The 16383-nt window shown below is 41.0% G+C and overlaps 1 protein-coding gene and 1 non-coding gene across 4 annotated transcripts in view; one reads left to right on the top strand and one right to left on the bottom strand.

Moving 5' to 3' along the window:
* prkn (parkin RBR E3 ubiquitin protein ligase) overlaps positions 1 to 16383 on the top strand; it is a 1175275-nt gene that overhangs the window by 13758 nt on the left and 1145134 nt on the right. The window lies entirely within an intron of this gene.
* On the bottom strand, positions 11556 to 11663 carry LOC132403347 (U6 spliceosomal RNA). The gene has a single exon (XR_009515253.1). It is a non-coding gene; the product is annotated as a U6 spliceosomal RNA (small nuclear RNA).

A 16383-nucleotide genomic window follows, 5' to 3' on the forward strand; every position in this document is an offset into this window, starting at 1 on the left:
GGTGGATTGGCATTGCCTAATATTAGATTTTATTATTGGGCAGTTAATATCCGATATTTGATATGTTGGTTAAAGGATTGGGATATATCTTTTAGCCCTCATTGGGTGAACCTGGAAATTAAATCTGTACAAGGATTTGCATTGGGTTCTATTTTAGGGACTTCTCTTCCCTTTGCTCTTTTTAAATTGCCGAAACGAATTGACAACCTGATAGTTAAACATACTTTATGTATATGGTTTCAATTTCGGAATTTTTTTGGGTTGATTCAGTTTGTTTTAAATATTCCTATTGTATCCAATTGCTTTTTTAATCCTATTATAGATGAAGCTTATTCAGCTTGGAAGACTAAAGGATTACTACGATTTTCCGATTTTTGGATAATTGTTTTATGTCTTTTGAGCAATTATTTAATACATATAATTTGTCTAGATTTCATTTTTTTAGATATTTACAGATTAGGAATTTCTTAAATACTGTACTTCCTACTTTTCCAAATTTTGTGTCTTCAGGTATTTTAGAGAATTTGTTTGAACTAAACCCTTTTCAGAAAGGGCTAATATCAAAACTTTACAATATAATTATGAAGATACGTTCAGAGCCCTTTTATAAGACTAAAAATGATTGGAAAAGAGAACTTAACCTTACTATCCCTATTGAGAATTGGGATAAAATTCTTCAATTAGTTAATACATCATCTATATGTGCTAAACATTCATTAATACAGTTTAAAGTTGTGCACAGGGCTCATATGTACAAGGATAAATTGGCTCATTTTTATTCCTATATAAATCCTATTTGTGACAGATGTCATTCTGAGATAGCATCTTTAACTCATATGTTCTGGTCGTGTCCGCTTTTGAAAAAATATTGGAAAGATATTTTTTATATTATTTCTGCAGTATTGAACATTGATTTACAACCTCATCCTATTACTGCAATTTTTGGTTTACCAATGATGGACTCACTCCATTTATCCTCTTCCGCTTGTTGAATGATTGCATTTCTTACACTAATGGCTGGAAGATCTATTTTGTTGAATTGGAAAGAAATTAATCCTCCTACTGTATTTCATTGGTTTTCTCAAACTATGTTATGTCTAAATTTAGAATAAAATTAGAAGTGGTGTATTTGATACTTCTATTAAATTTGAAAAGATATGGAGATCATTTGTTCAATATTTTCATATGATGTAATATGACCCTGTTCCAAGCCTATTTGATTTTCCAGTTTTGATTTTATAAATGTTGAGAGGATCGGAGTTGACGACACTGATGATTTTGTACTTTTGTGAGATATTATAAATAGCCCTTTTTTTTTCTTTTTCCAGTTTTTCTTTTTCTCTTTTTTCCTTTTTTGTTTTTTTTCCTTATTAGTTACTAGATTATTAGATTAGTTTTTTTGAATATTTTTTTTTCTTTTTCTTTTTTCTGTTTTTTTATTATATATTATGATATACCTAGTTTGCCTTGTTTATTTATATATTGTATTGTCTATGATTTGGGAATACTCATTTATACTGTAATCATTGCTTATGTATTCTTTCATGTTCAGTTGAAATGTGTATGTTTGTAATCCCATTATCTATGTATCAATTTTATTTTGTTGATATTAATAACAATAATAAAAAGATTGAAAAAGAAAGAAAGAGTTCTTTCCTCAAGATGGCCACTATCTTGACCTCTGGCAGCCGCAGTGTAGCCATTAACATGTTCAAAGTTCAAAGTACATTTATCATCAATACATTTATGTGACCATATACAACCCTGAGATTCGTTTTCTTGTAGACATACTCAGTGAATCCATAATTGTATAATAAACATAATAGAATCAATGAAAGACTGCACCAACTTGGGCATTCAACCAGTGTGCAAATGACAACAAACTGCAAATACAAAAAGAAATAAGTAGTAATAATAATAATAAATAAATGAACAGTAATTATTGAGAACATGAGATAAATGGTTCTTGAAAGTGAGTCCATAGATTGTAGAAATATTTCAGTGATGCAGCAAATGAAGGGGAGTGAAGTTATCTCCTTTGGTTTGTGTGCCAGGTGGTTGGAGGGGGGGGGGGTGAATCACTGTTCCGGAACCCAGTTGTGTTAGTCCTGAGGCTCCTGTACCACCTTCATGATGGCAGTAATGAGAAGAGAGCATGACCTGGGTGGTGGGTGTTATTTTAGGAATCCAACTGAATTTCTTATCTGATGTAACTCAAAGTTGATGGTGCTAAAACCACCCAATAGCAAGGTCAGTTAGGCATAGAGTCATAGAGGCCTGTGTCATAGAAACAGGCCCATTGGACCATCTAGTCCATGCCAAACTGCTATTCCTAGACCCATCAACCTGGACATTATCCCTTCATATCCCCCCCCCATCCATGTACCTATCCAAACTTTCCGGAAATATTAAAATCAAACCCGCATTATCACTTCCACTGCCAGCTTGTTCCACATTTGCACCACCTTTTGAGTGAAGAAGTTATCCCTCAGGTTCCCCTGAAATATTTCACCTTTCACCCTCAACCAATTATCTCTAGTTCTAGTTTCACCCAATCTCAGTGGAAAAAGCCTGCTTGTATTTACCTTATCTGTACCCTCATAATTTTGTATACCTTGATCAAATCTCCTCTCATTATCCCACAATGCACTCCGGAGAATAAAGTCATGTTGGAGGTGGTCATTGTTTCTTTCTGTGACTGAATGTTGTGTCAGTTCTATTGCATGCAGGCAACGGACTGCTTCATTTTCTTTGGTGACTGGAAATGAACGTTATGCAATGTTGTGTTGACAAGCACTGTGGACTTGGACTAGTGAGGATGAAGGTGGAGGTCCACTGAGTACAGGAGAAGGTGACACCCCCCCACCCCCAACCCCAAGTATACAAGTCAGCGAGTCCAGAGTTTGGGGTCCTGTCATCAGCTGGTCCTGGGATTGTTACCAAAGATTGAAGCCCAGAGATTGATTGGAAGTCTGGAAGTCAAAGCCCTGAAGCCCTGAGTCTACAGGTCTGAAGTCCACTGGGAAAGTTGGAGGTTCATTGTCTGTGAGTCTGCCAGAGGTCCGGAAGCCTGTCCTGGGGCTGGAGAACTGTCTTTGTGGATGTGTGAGTGGGTGTGAGGGAGAAAGGGGGCTTGTTTTGCTGTTGCCGAACATGATGGGCATGCCTGAATGTGTTACAACACTTGCGGGCTCCCACCTGCACATTGTTAGGTTCTGTTGTCTGTTAGTGCAAATGATGCATTTTTCTGTTTGTGTTGATGTACATCTGATAAATAAAAAAAATCAAAATCTGATTCAGCGAACACGTCTCCAACTGAGCCAAGTGTAAACAGTGGGTAAGGCATACAACAATTCAAATAATGCAGTCACTTGCCTCTTAAAGCTTCAGTTGCCCTTTCCCTCTCAAACTTGCTTCCTGTTTAGGGTTCATAAATCACCCTAGAGCCAACAGAAATGTTGTGGAAGTAAATCATCCTTGATTATATTTGTAAAGAAGATCTGGTGTATTTGGTGCTTTCATTATTGATTGTGTATGAATGGTATCAGGAGCTGCAATTTCAGTACAAACTAAGCTACTGTTATCTCAAGATTGAGAGGGTTCAAAACATGAGGCCATAACAATTGGCACGATTAAAGAGGCAATTAGAAAACCATTATTAAACAAGGAAAGAAGCTAGCCAGAGGTTGAAAGCTGGTACTTAAATTCAGTTCCTGCAAAGTCCATAAATCAGTTTCAAAGTATCCATTGTTAGCTTTTTATTGAATATTTCTTTACTGATTCGTTGTGGGTAAAGAAAAGAATCTGATGAAGCTTTTGTTCTTTGGGTAATGATTATGCACCATATGCAGTAAATGCTTTAGCTATTTTTATTCAGTTTATGGATATGTAGAATATAGCTCCTCAGAGGGAATATCTTGATGCTTGTAGTAACTTTAAATAAGCAGATAGTTTGTGTATGGATGTAGAGTGGGAGCTGCCTATCTAATTTGCACAATTGTAACTGAACAATGGAGTTTTTGAAACAGAAATATATGAACAAAAATTGCTCCTTGGACAGCTGTCTTGTTGCCTCAATCAGGATTATAGTCGAATGAACCTGGGAATTTATTTATTTGAAGATCTTTCCTGTCTGAGGAATGACATCATGGTTGCTAGTAGATCTTACAATGCAACTTCAGCAATCTCAACTATAGTATAGTTTTTTTTGCTTTAATTGGACTTTTTTAATGACAGGGTCATTAATGACAATTAGATGACAGGATGACAGGGTGTCATCTAATCATAGTGATGCATCTTCAGCTGTTTGTAAGGGAGCAGATGTGATTGACCTAATTGCAGTGTGGTATCCTTGCAAACAGATGTTGAAGTGCAGCATGGAAATTTGGTAGGGCTATGCCTCACCTTTAAATTGAAGCATATGTAATTAACATGCTTTTATATTTAGTAACACCAAGTTCATTAGATCTCTGTTAACTTTAAAGCATGGAACTTGAGATTTGGGCAGATATACAACAAATTTTACTTGAACTGAACATCAGAGATTCTGCAAATTCTGGAAATGTTAAGCAACACACACAGAATGCTGGAGAAGCTCAGAGAGTCTGTAACATCTGTGGAAGGGAATAAATGTTTAAGACCATTCATTAGGACGTAACACATCACAAGATGCTGGAGGAACTGGGCAAGTCAGGCTGTATTGATGAAGGGGAATAACCAGTCAAAGTTTTGGGCTGAGCCCCTTCAGCAGTCCTTCCAGCATTTTGTGTGTATTACTTGAACTGAAATTTAAATTGCTCACTGAAATTGTGTAATTTGTCTAGTTCTCAGCTTTCATGGTTAGGGATAAACATTCTACATGGTATGAGAGGTGTACAAGTGAATCAAAAATGTATGTGTATGGAGCGGAAAGAAGTTTAATGTTTCCCATCTCAGTATTTTTTGTTAGAACACTTTCTGGTCATGATGCTGGTGGAACCTATGTGAAGTACAGTTTTGACCACAACTGAAACATTGCGCACAACTCTGGTCACTGTGCTTTAGGTAGAAAACTGAAGTCCGATAGAGAGCACAGATTTATCAGAATGGTTTTGGGGTGTGTAACTTCAACTAAAAGATTAGACTGTAGAAACAGTAATTATATTCCATGGAGCAAAGACATTTGAGAGGAAATTTGATGGAATTATACAAGGTGCCATTGGTGGATGGCTTGAAGACCAGAACTTGAAGATTCAAAGTGACAAAGGTCACAGATCCTGTAACAAAAAGTACAGTATTCCACTGATTCTATAATAGTTGCAACAGATTGGAGTTTTGTAAATTTATCCCCTCTATTTCCAAGAGAAAGTAAGAGAGAAAATGAGGAATAATAGACCACTTGGCCTGATGTTGGAAGGGGGGATGATGTGAAAAGCTTTCAATGAGGAATCTGTAACAAGATATTTAGAAAAATATCAGTAGAACTGGAAAGCTTGGTTTTCTCAGGTTGGTTTAATTTCTGAGGATTCTGTAACAATTTTGAAGGATCAAGACCTCCAGGTTTCACTGAGATCCTTCTCAATGACTCTGTTCCATACAATGTGTGAGACTTGCGCCTGACTCAGCATATGCCTTCATGCCTGAAAAATCAGCATTTTCCAATCATTACCTCTCCATTTTCTTCCTGCCAGCAATTCCCACAGCCAAATTAAATAGTTGGAGTTAAAGATCCACTTTTACTATCTATTTTGAGGCTTCAAAACTGGACATATGGCCGAATTTAAAGCAGATCAAGGCTTGAAAGTGACAGAGTAACAAAAAAATTGAATTTAAAAGATTTTAAAATTTGGTAAGAGATACTTAAATTGCAGTTTTGACCGAAGGTTGCTTTTAATAAACAATTATAATTTAAATTGCACTATGATATTTCACATTCTCCTTCTAATCAACTTATTTCTAATTCCCTTTCAGCTAAGTCTTGTAATAGTTTCTTTAAATTACTTATTTAATTATCTGAATTCTATAATAGGCTGCTATGCTGCACCATCTCTGTGGAAAACTTTAAGTGCTAATATATCCTCAAATCATCAGAGTAATTAAATCAGTTAAAGGTCCAAGATGAGATTACTGAAAGAAAGTGTTCAAAAAGTGGGATTTTTATGGATCCAGTTGGTTGAACTTAATTGCAAAATGTGAGTGAATTGATTGAGAGCCTTATGAGCACTTGCAAAATAAATCAAAGTTCTCTAGCAAGTGATCTGAATATCAAAATCCTTTGATAGATTAAAGACTGGGAAAGGAAAGTAGGCAAAAAAAATTCAGATTAAATGGCATATGAGGAAACAATAGGATATTTGATCAACTTCTCTTTCTTGAATGGGCAGATATCAGAATTACCAATTTATCACACCAAGTTTCGAAGTTGCCGCGCCATGGAGTTGTTACATCACAAGGTTATCACACCACAGAGTTGTCACACCGTAGAGTTATCACGCCGCAGATTTGCCATACCACAGGGTTATCACACCGCAAAGTTGTCACACCATAGTGTTATCACACCACAGGGTTGTCACACCACAGAGTTGTCACACCACAGAGTTGTCACACCACAGAGTTGTCACACCACAGAGTTGTCACACCACAGAGTTGTCACACCACAGAGTTGTCACACTACAGAGTTGTCACACCACGGGGCTATCACACTACAGAATTGTCACACCACAGATTTGCCACATCAGATTTGCCACACCACAGGGTTGTCACACCACAGATCTGCCACATCAGAGTTGTCACATCACAGGGTTATCACACCACAGATCTGCCACATCAGAGTTGTCACATCACAGGGTTATCACACACAGATTTGCCACACCACAGGGTTGTCACAACACAGACTTGCCACATCAAAGTTGTCACACCACAGGGTTATCACAACACAGATTTGCCACATCAGAGTTGTCACATCACAGGGTTGTCACACCACAGGGTTGTCACACCACAGAGTTGTCACACCACAGGGTTATCACACCACAGATTTGCCACACCACAGGGTTATCACACCACAGATTTGCCACATCAGAGTTGTCACATCACAGGGTTATCACACCACAGAGTTGTCACATCACAGGGTTATCACACCACAGAGTTGTCACACCACAGGGTTGTCACACCACAGATAGGGCATTAAGTGGAAACTGGTTCCTTACAGTAGCATTCCAGCTAGTCCCTCTCCTGCATTCTCTCCTCTCTTTTGCCCTGCAACTTCTTTCATATACTTTTCTAGCTTCCTTCTGAAGACTACAATGTCTCCAGTGCATGTCCTGGCAGCAGATTCTAGATATTAATTACACAAGTTCTGAGCACACACACAAAATGCTGGAGGAACTCAGCAAGCCAGGCAGCTTCTATGGTGAGGAATAAAGACTCAGTGTTTCCAGCCAAGACCCTTCGTCAGTCCTCTTTATTTTTTAACAGTATTATGTATTCTATAGCTTTTAGGGTGATGAAAAGTGAATATATGTCCTATCTCTTGGTCACTCTGCTTCACAGTTTGCACATTCACTGAGTCTTGCTTCTCTCAGGGTATTCTAAAAGACCACACTTCTGGTCAGTTTTTGGAACTTGAGGATCTAAAGCTGTGTTTTATGGTACTGCCACACAGCTCCATTAATGTGGGTAAAATTCACTATATTTCCTTTTGATATTGCTGCAGATGTTTGAATGGAATTACAAAAACTATGAATATACTCTGGTCTAGGCGTGTGCAGACAGCATTGATATCCTGTGTCTTCTAATGTTCGTACTCCAACTTCCAAGCAGTTTAGTGTCAGGAGTTTGGGTACACAGGCTGTCGACATTTGCACGCACACCAGATATTTTGGGTGCACATAATCCAATGACAGTTACGTGTTTGGGGAAATAGAAATTTTTGAGGGGTGCTCAAGATTCTTGGATTGGGGGCATGGTAAACGGCATCCTAACGAGGCAGGAGACCTGACTGACTGTTCGTAGAGCAGGCATTTCCAAAAAATGAAAGAGGTACTGGAACATAGGAAGAACCATAGCTCCGCATGCAGTAAGCTCTCGTCGTCACCACACGTCTGAATCTCAACAATCTCATCTGACCTTATTGGGAATGGATAAATTAACAATCAAGTGCCCAACAGGGCCCCTTGACTCGTGGCATGGAATGAGTTCATGCAATTTAACAGTTGGTAAGTCATGTTACGAATTCCCGTAACTGGATCACTTACCACCAAAGATAGAGAGGTCCTTTGAGGTCTGATGGTACTATTTTTAAAGGGCATAAAAAGAAGATTAATGCAAACATACAGATAATATACGTCAATACTAAATCTAAGCGCGGGTATAATAATAACCAATAAGAAATAACTCTATTGTTGTCTAGGGGTTACTGTATGGTCCGATGGAAAAATAAATCACTATCAGTTCGTTCAAGCTGCAGTGTTGTTGGGTTTAAAAGTGATGCGGTTTAAACTTGCCCCAGGTCTTTTAAGATGCCAGTCCGTTGAGTCAGGGGAGCGGGCTTCCCCGTTGTTAGCTAAAAGCTGTTTTCCGTGGTTCCAGCCACCGATTCCAGCCACGGAATCGAATGCACGTGGCTTCCTTCAGATGACTTCCTGCTGTTACGTGATTGCTTAATGTTTCTTCTGGTGCGTCTGAGGGGTTGTTCCTACAGCCCCTCTTTTATTCTGACTCGCAGGGTCGTAGATGTCAATCAGGTTGGGGGTGATGCAATCTCTCCCTCAACCAGCCCACTTTGCCCGAGGGCATTCACGTAGCAGAGCATCTCAATCCACAAATCTGTCTCCAAGAGACAATGGCCATGTCCCGTAGCTTTACATCGCCGGAGAAACGAGCCAGCCTGCACGTCTCTTTTCCCAACCCAACAAGTGATCTTGCGAATCTCACAAAGGACGGGGCTACGGACGTAACAGTCAAATATACCCTTCCAACTTTCTCGACAAATCTATGGAAAACAGGTCATGCAGTGGTATAGCTCTGGCTGGAACCAAACAGTGAAATAGAGCCAATCAGTGAACCTGCTAATCCGATTGAGCATTACTTAGTTCCAGAAGATGAAAGATGCATTTGAAAAACATTGCACACTCAAGTCATTTGCCAAGAAAGCTAAAATTGACCTTGATAGTGGTCTCATTGCTTCTTATAACATTTCCAAAATAATAGCAGTGTGGAAAATCTCATACAATTGGTGAAAGATGCCTGCTGTTTCAACAGATCAGGCAACATCAATGGAGAAAAAGTAGAGTTAGTACTTTGAATTGGGAAGAGTATAGCAAGATCCTTGTCAGACATTGTGAGTGGGGAACTAGAGGGAAGTAAGCAACAGGTACAAAGGTTGTAATTTTTAGAAATAATTGGGCTTCATTTTCAGTATCCATTGGAAATAGGTGGCAAGCTTATAGAATACATTTGGCCTCCTTCAATTGCATTATGGAAAACACAATGTTCTTCCAGAAATTATTTGGGGCTTGAATCTTCATGCTGTTGGAAAGTTCCATTTCAGATCCCATGAGCACCCAGGGTGAATCGGATGAACTTTGGAACACGGATGTCTACACTTAATATTATAGGGTTTGGATCCACAAAGCCACTTTAAAAAATCCTTAAGGTCTCTTAACAAAATTAATAAGGATAGGTTGGAGAGAGAAGAGAAGTGAAATCTTTGATGTGATGTCAACGATTTAAAGACATGAGCTTGGCATTGTAAATTGGCCCTAGAGTACAAGTAAATAGGGGAACATAAGGGATGTGAGGAATGCAGGGATAATAAAGTGGGTGATGTGGTTGAGTAAAGTATAATCAGTAGGTGATGGCCAGCATGAACTCAGTGGGTTGAATGGCTTGATTCTATACTGTTTGATTATGACTCTATGATGACTAAATTACTATGCGTGGCAAGGTGATTAAAATATTTTGTATTGTATTCAGTGCACAGGCTGTACCAACAGGTGAATTAAATTAGTAGCCATGAAGTAATTATGCTAATAAAATTTCTCATAGAGAAACTGTTAACAAGAAATGGTCTTTTTTTTTGTTAGATGCATGTGTGCCAGGTCTAGTCTGGTAATTAATCTACATACTTGTTTCTCCCTGTCAAAACTTCAGAATTCAACAATTTGTTTCTTGAGTATGGAGTGTACACTGCTTCTATAGGGATTTGATGCAGCTAATGAATTCCCTCTATGACCAAAGGAAGAGACTAATGCAACTATGGCGATGATCTTTTTGTCCTCACAAGCCACAGGAGTAGTGCCACAATATTGGAGAGTGGCAAATATTATTCCTTTTTTCAAGAAAGAAGTGGTGATAACCCTGGGAATTATAGACCAATGAATCTTACATCAGTGCTGGGCAAATTATTGGAGAAGGTTCTTAAAGGCGGGATTTATAAGCATTTGGAGGAGCATCATTCTGATTAGGGATAGTCAACATGGCTTTCTGAGGGGCAGGTTGTGCCTCACGGGTCTGCTTGAATATTTTTGAGAAATTAATTTTTTTGAGGATAAAGGCAGGTGAATGTGGTGTATATGTATTTTAGTAAGACATTTGATAAGGTTCCCCATGATAAACTCATTTAGAAAGTCAGGAGGATTAGGATCCAGGGAAACTTGGCCGTGAGAAGTCATGGAATGCAGAGGGTGGTTGTAGATGGAGTGTATTTTGACTGGAGGTTGGTGACCACTGGTGTTCCACAGAAATCTGTTCTGGGACCCCTCCTCGTTGTGATTTTTATAAACGATTTGGATGAAGAATTAGAAGGGTGGTTGGTAGGTTTGTAGATGATATAATGGTTGGTGATGTTGTCGATAGTGTAGAAGCTTGCCATAGGTTACAGAAGAATTTGGATTCTTCCATAGAATTCAGAAGAAGAAGAGCACCTAAGGATTTCCAGTGGGAAGACATTTTGATTTCTCGGCGGAAGAGAGAGGCCAGACTGCGCAGGCGCATGACGTCAGCCAGTTGAGCATGAATGATTTAAAAAGAAGGCAGCCATATCCAGTGGGCAGCGGAGTGAGCGGGCAGCAGAGTAAAAGGGCTTTGGCTCCACGGGCTTTGGTGGTAACAGGACGAGTTGAGGCAGTTGTTGATTGCAAAAGGAGGTAGTATGTGTGTGGGGCCAGTTTTCTGTGGTCGGTGTCAGATGTGGGAGACCCTGGAGTCTCCCGGCGTCCCGGTCGGCCACATCTGCACCCGGTGCATCGAGATGCAACTCCTAAGGGACTGTGTTAGGGAACTGGAGCTGCAACTCAATGACCTTTGTCTGGTCAGGGAGAGTGAGGAGGTGATAGGAGTTACAGACAGGTGGTCACTCTGGGGCCACGGGAGACAGAGAAATGGGTCACAGTCAGGAGAGGGAAGGGGAAGAGATAGGTACTAGAGTGTACCCCTGTGGCTGTACCCCTTGAAAATAAGTGCTCCTGTTTGAGTACTTTTGGGAGGACAGCCTACCTGGGGCAAGCGACAGTGGCTGTGCCTCTGGCACTGTGGCTCAGAAGGGTAGGGAAAGGAAGAGGAAGGCAGTAGTTTTTAAAAAAAATATGGAACGCTTCATGAATTTGCGTGTCATCCTCGCGTAGGAGCCATGCTAATCTTCTCTGTATCATTCCAATTTTTAGTATATGTGCTTCCGAAGCGAGCACAGGAAGGCAGTAGTGTTAGGGGACTCTATAGTCAGGGGTTCAGACAGGCGATTCTGTGGATGCAGGAAAGAAACTCGGATGGTAGTTTGCCTCCCAGGTGCCAGGGTCCAGGATGTTTCTGATCGTGTCCAAGATATCCTGCGGTGGGAGGGAGAACAGCCAGAGGTTGTGGTACATATTGGTACCAATGACATAGGTAGGAAAAAGGAAGAGGTCCTGAAAGAGGACTACAGGGAGTTAGGAAGGAAGTTGAAAAGCAGGACCTCAAAGGTAGTAATCTCAGGATTACTGCCTGTGCCACGCGACAGTGAGAATAAGACTATAATGAGGTGAAGGATAAATGCGTGGCTGAGAGATTGGAGCAGGGGGCAGGGATTCAGATTTCTGGATCATTGGGACCTCTTTTGGGGCGGGTGTGACCTGTACAAAAAGGATGGGTTACACTTGAATCCCAGGAGGACCAATATCCTGGCAGGCAGGTTTGATAGAGCTGTTGGGGAGGGTTTAAACTAGTTTGGCAGGGAGGTGGGAATCAGAATGTGAGTGCAGGGATTAAGGTAGAAGGACAAGGGCATGATGCTAAGAGTTCTGAGTTGATGAGGAAGGACAGGCAGGGAACAGAACATAATTGTAGCCAGTTAAAGGGGTTGAAATGTGTCTATTTCAATGCTAGGAGTATTAGGAACAAGGAGGATGAACTTATAGCATGGATTAGTACGTGGAATTATGATGTTGTGGTCGTTACTGAAACATGGTTGGACGAAGGGCAGGATTGGATGATGCAGGTCCCGGTGTTCAGGTGTTTTAAAAGGAATAGGATGGGGGGTAGAAAAGGGGGGGTAGTGGCATTGCTGGTCAGGGATAGTATCACAGCTATAGGAAGGGAGGATGCTACAGAAGGAGTGTTCACGGAGTCAGTCTGGGTGGAAGTCAGAAATAGGAAGGGATCAATCACTGTGCTGGGAGTAGTCTATAGGCCCCCAAATAGCCCTCGGGACACCGAGGAGCAGATAAGCAGGCAGATTTTAGAATGGTGCAGGGAATACAGGGTAGTAATTATGGGTGATTTCAATTTCCCTCATATTGACTGGCACCTCCTGGGTGCAAGGGGGATAGATGGGGCTGAATATGTCAGGTGTGTTCAAGAAGGATTCCTGACACAGAATGTGGACTGGCCGATGAGAGGAGAGGCTATACTGGATCTTTTTCTGGGTAATGAACCTGGTCAGGTGCCAGACGTCTTGGTGGGGGAGCATTTTGGTGAGAGTGACCACAACTCCCTTAGCTTCAGCATAGCTATGGAAAGGGATAAAATCAGACAAAATGGTAAAATGCTTAACTGGGGAAGGGCTAACTTTGAAGGGATGAGGCAGGAACTAGCGAGAGTAAATTGGAAACAGATGTTCAAAGGGGAAAGCACAGAAGTAATGTGGGAGAAATTTAGGGACCTCTTGAGCTGGGTTCAGGATAGGTTTGTCCCACTGAGGCAAGGAAAAAATAGTAGGAAAAGGGAACCGTGGCTGACGAAACATGAGGCAACTTGTCAAGAGGAAAAAGGAAGCATATGTTAGATATAAGAAGCAGGAAGTAGGAGGGGCTTATGAGAAATATAGGGTAGCCAGGAAGGAGCTAAAGAAAGGACTTAGGAGCGCTCGAAGGGGGCATGAGAAGGCTTTGGCATGGAGGATTAAGGAGAACCCCAAGGCGTTCTATGTGTATGTGAAGAATAGGAGGATGGCGAGAACGAAGGTGGGACCGCTAAAGGATAAAGAAGGCAACATGTGCCTGGAAGCGGAGGAGGTTGGGGAGGTACTAAACGAATACTTTGCTTCAGTATTCACAAGTGAAAAGGATCTTGATCAGGATGAGGTCAAAGTAGAGCGGGCCAGTATGCTGGACAATGTGGAGATTAAGGAAGAAGTGCTGGATCTTCTTAAAAACATTAAGATTGATAAATCCCCAGGGCCAGATACGATACACCCCAAGCTGTTGTTGGAATTGAGAGAAGAGATCGCAGGAGCATTAGCTATAATCTTTGAATCCTCCTTGACTGCAGGGGAAGTGCTGGAGGACTGGAGAATGGCAAATGTAGTCCCCTTGTTTAAACAAGGTAATAGGGAGAAAACTGGGAACTATAGACTGTTGAGTCTTACATCGGTGGTCTGCAAACTACTGGAAAAGATTCTTAAGGATAGGATCTACGAGCATTTGGAGAAGTCTACTCATGGATAGTCAACATGGCTTTGTGAAGGGAAGATCGTGCCTCACGAGCCTGATTGAGTTTTTTGAAGAGGTAACAAAAGAAATCGATGAGGGTAGAGCAGTGGATGTGGTCTACATGGACCTTAGCAAAGCATTTGACAAGGTCCCTCATGAGAGACTCATCCAGAAAGTCATGAGGCATGGGATAAATGGAACCTTAGCTGTTTGGATAAACAATTGGCTTAAAGGAAGAAAGCAGAGGGTAGTTGTGGAAGGAAAGTATTCTGCCTGGAGGCTGGTGACTAGTGGAGTGCCGTAGGGATCTGTCCTGGGACCCCTGCTATTTGTGATTTTTATTAATGACCTGAATGTAGAGGCGGAAGGATGGGTGAGTAAGTTTGCGGATGACATGAAGATTGGAGGAGTTGTGGATGGAGCTGTAGGTGGTCGAAGGTTACAAGAGGATATAGATAGGCTGCAGAGATGGGCAGAAAAATGGCAGATGGAGTTCAATCTGGACAAGTGTGAGGTGATGCATTTTAGAAGAACAAACCAGAAGACTGAGTACAGGATTAATGGTCAGTTACTTAAGAGTGTGAATGAACAAAGGGACCTTGGGGTTCAAATCCATACATCCCTCAAGGTCGCTGCACAGGTTGATAGGGTAGTTACGAAGACCAATGGGTTGCTAGGCTTCATTAACAAGGAGATTGAGTTCAAGAGTAGAGAGGTCATGATGCAACTCTGCAAATCTCTGGTGAGACTGCACTTAGAGTATTGTGTTCAATTCTAGTCACCTCATTATAGAAAGGATGTGGAAGCTACGGAGAGGGTGCAGAGGAGATTTACCAGACTGTTGCCTGGATTGGAGAACAAGTCATATGAAGCAAGGTTAGCAGAGCTGGGACTTTTCTCTTTGGAGCGTAGGAGAATGAAAGGGGACTGGATAGAGGTCTACAAGATTATTAGAGGCATAGATAGGGTGGATAGTCAGTACCTGTTTCCCAGGGTACCAATAGCAAACACCAGAGGGCATAGGTACAAAATTAAGGGAGGGAAGTTTAGGGGAGACATCAGGGATAAGTGTTTTACACAGAGGGTTGTGATTGCCTGGAATGAATTGCCAGGGATGGTGGTGGAGGCTAAAACATTAGGGGTATTTAAGAGCCTCTTGGAGAGGCACATGGATGAAAGAAAAATGGAGGGTTATGGGGTAGTGTGGGTTTAGTACTTTTTTTTAAGGATTATATGGGTCGGCACAACATGGAGGGCTGAAGGGCCTGTACTGTGCTGTAGTGTTCTATGGTTCTATGTTCTATGGTTACAGCAGACACTGAAAGGATGCGGATCTGGGCTGAGCTGAGAAGTGGCAGATAGAGTTCAGTGCAGAAATGTGTGAAGGATACAGTTTGGAAGGTCAAACTTGATGGCAAAGTACAAAGTTAATGGAAGGATTTTTGGTAGTGTGGAGGAACAGAGGGATCTTGGAGTTCACATCCATAGATCCCTCAAAATGGTTAAGAAGGTGTATAGTCTGTTGGCCCTCATTAGTCAGAGGATTGACTTCAAGAAATGTGAGATAATATTGCAGCTCTATAAAAAAAACCTGGTGAGACCACACTTGGAATATTGTGTTCAGTTCTGGTTGCCTCTGTGTAGGAAAGATGTGAAAGCTTTAGAAGAAGCTATTTACTAGTGTACACCTGGATTGGAAAGCATGCTTATGACAATAGGCTGAGTGAGCTAAGGCTTTTCTCTTTGAAGTGAAGAAGGATGAGAGGTGACTTGATGGTGGTGTACAAATGATAAGAGGCAAAGATCGATTGGACAGCGAGAGACTTTTTCCAAGGATGGAAATGGAATACAAGGGAGAATAACTTTAAAGTGTTGGGAGGAAAGTATAGGGAGAATGTGAAAAACTGGTATTTTACAGAGAGCTGGGTGTGTGGAACGCTGTGCCAGGGATGTTGCTAGAGGCAGGTAGATTAAGGACTTTACAGGGAATCTTAGTTAGATGCATAGATGAAGGAAAAGCAGAGGGCTATGAGGGAGAGAAGGTAAAAATTGATCTTAGAGTAGGTTAAAGGGTTGGCACTGAAGGGCCCATACTGTGCTGCACTGTTCTATGTTCTGTATATTAAATGTTGGGAATGTCCACAACTACGTACACCTTATCAGGTTTATATCATGTTACCCAATAGGGAAGTGACTTACTGGGTAAATCTGTTGCACAAACAAAAATTCAAGCCTAGATTAGGTTAGGCAGACTCTATGCTAAGAACTTCTTCCTGAGTTTCTTTGTTCAATCAATTGATTGATGTTCAAGCGATCATTTCAATCTATCTTCCCTGTAACAATATTAGGCACCAAATTTGAATTACCTGATCTCCTCTCATTTTATAGGGGTGTCATCAATGGAGATGTAGGCATGACTTCCAATCTAAGGAGACAATTCCTTAACTTGTAAAGCATTGTGTGGGGGTGGCATGTAATTTTTTTTTAACAATTGACACGGAGG

This window comes from Hypanus sabinus, chromosome 12 (genome assembly GCF_030144855.1).
Source record: "Hypanus sabinus isolate sHypSab1 chromosome 12, sHypSab1.hap1, whole genome shotgun sequence".
Classification (NCBI taxonomy): Eukaryota; Metazoa; Chordata; class Chondrichthyes; order Myliobatiformes; family Dasyatidae; genus Hypanus; species Hypanus sabinus.